Here is a 2,177-nt window from a genome sequence, read left to right on the forward strand (position 1 = left end):
TGCTGCATTTGCTGCTTAAAGTGCCTTAGATTTTGTGTTACTTATTTATCTACTTTATATTTCATTTGTATTTTGTGGCATTCATGTGGACGGCAAAGTAAGAATTTCATTGTACAGAGAAACACGTTTCCTAACTGTGCATATGACAAATATACACTTTGACCTTTGACCTTGACATTACAAGTCATAGGAAACATAAAAGTCAGCTGTGAAGTAAAGTCTGGTGCTGCTGTGTGGCCTTAACTGCACTAATAAAGGGCATTAACATTTAGTTTCACTGTCACATGTTGCACAGTAACATCTACTTTTAATGACACACTTCTGAATAAAAGGGTTATAGTTCTAATAATAAGATGTTTCCTGTCAGGAGACTTTACTAGAAACTCACTTTACTGTCAAGGCGCACGCAGGTTCACCACACAGTGGCACACAGGTGCGCTATGAAGACAGAAAAACAAATAAGGTGCTATTTTAATCAAATATAAAGGAAATAGAGTTGGCATGAATGTCAGTGCAGATTCTCAGTAAGATGAAAAATACTGGATTTGGCTTTAGGTCGACCTAAAACCTACGTTTTTTTCAGTTGGCATAAATAAAAACTATAATAAACATGAGAGTCCTGTAGTTCACTGGAGTATTTTTGTACTTGTAATGGTGTATTTGTATACTGGTATACTGGTACTTTGACTTTTAGGTAAAGGATCTGAGTACCTTCTGCACCTGCAGCCCGTTAGTACCGCTCTGTGATTGGCTGGTGATGTGCTCAGAGAGCCTGGTTGGCTGTAACCGATGCTGCGGGACTAGACTCAGATGGATCTCTGTCAGCTGCCTCTCTTAGCCAACTCAATTAACTCTGTAAACATGATTAACGTGCTCTCTAACAGGAAACACTGCCCTAATCACTGCTCCCCTTCCTGTAAGATTTAATTACACCTTCTGACCAATCAGATGTCACACCTCTGATGTCAGCCATCTAGAGCCAGCGGAGGCGGGGCCTCCTGTGATTGGTCCAGTCAAGGACAACGAGGCACTTTGGCCTGAGCATAGAGCTCTGAGCTGTATTTACAGAAGCAGCTCAGACTGTGTGTGTGTTTGTTCTCTGTGTGTGTGTTTGTTCTCTGTGTGTGTGTGCTCTCAAACAGCCGATCAGATTACCCACCAGGGCAGACTTTACTGTCAGGATGCTTTGCTGAGCTGATAAACAAACATCACTTTTTTATGGCATTGTCTATTTTGACTTGATTTTTTACTTAAGTATATTATTATCATTATGAGTCATGCTGCTGTTGCTCCTCTGTGTCTTGTATAAAAGCAGATTTCTGCATCAGAACTGAGTCCATCTCCCTCTGGGCCCCTCTCTAAGCAGCAAACCTGTAAACCTGGTACTGCTGCTGAAATACTATCGCCCAGACAGACCTTTCTCGGGTCCGATGAGTTCTCGATGCCTTGGCGGGACTCAGAAGCTCTTATTTCTGTTTCTCTGCATATTTTTCTGTAGTTTCTTTGAGTTTCAGACAGAAACTCTGACCTTTGACCTCCCTACAGACAGACAGAACGGGAGCATGACTGTTTTCCTGTTTTTGGTGCTCTTCCTTTAACATGAGTCACTTCCTCTATGGTTTTATTAGGCTCTCCCTCTTCTTTCTGTTGTTCAGCGATGGATTTCATTGTAGGAAGCGTTACCAACAGCAACCGGCTGCGTTTCATATGGAGCTGTAGGTGTGCGGTTGCCACGGAAACTGCATCCACTACTCATGTAGCAGGTCAGCTAACACCACACAGCCGAGTCTTCACACACAGTACAGGACTCCATTTGAAAAGTTAGCTTTTTAACAACACACGGTCACCGACTAACAGCGACCACACAGAGCCCCTGACGCTTACAGCTCCTACAACTGGAGGTTATTAAACCACTGCTCTGGCCCGAAACACACACAATGACAGCTCCTTAAGTCCAGCAAACCAATGTCATGTCTGGCCATCTCCAGTTTGTAACTGACACTCAAGAAGGAAACATTATCTGCAGCGCCAACTAAACAATTGATTGTCTTTTAATACTTTATTTATCAAATTATCTATAACAGTTAAAAAGGTTTATTGCTTCTGTTTGATAAGATACAGTATGCAATGGAAATGTGCAACAGAGTCCGATTAATTTTGTGTTAAATGACCAAAGG

At 42.0% G+C, this 2,177-nt stretch overlaps 1 protein-coding gene across 1 annotated transcript in view; it reads right to left on the bottom strand.

Annotated features, from left to right (window-relative positions):
- Positions 1 to 2,177, bottom strand: part of syndig1 (synapse differentiation inducing 1) — a 15,715-nt gene that overhangs the window by 5,528 nt on the left and 8,010 nt on the right.

This window comes from Monopterus albus, unplaced genomic scaffold, assembly GCF_001952655.1.
Source record: "Monopterus albus unplaced genomic scaffold, M_albus_1.0 scaffold277.1, whole genome shotgun sequence".
Lineage (NCBI taxonomy): Eukaryota > Metazoa > Chordata > Actinopteri > Synbranchiformes > Synbranchidae > Monopterus > Monopterus albus.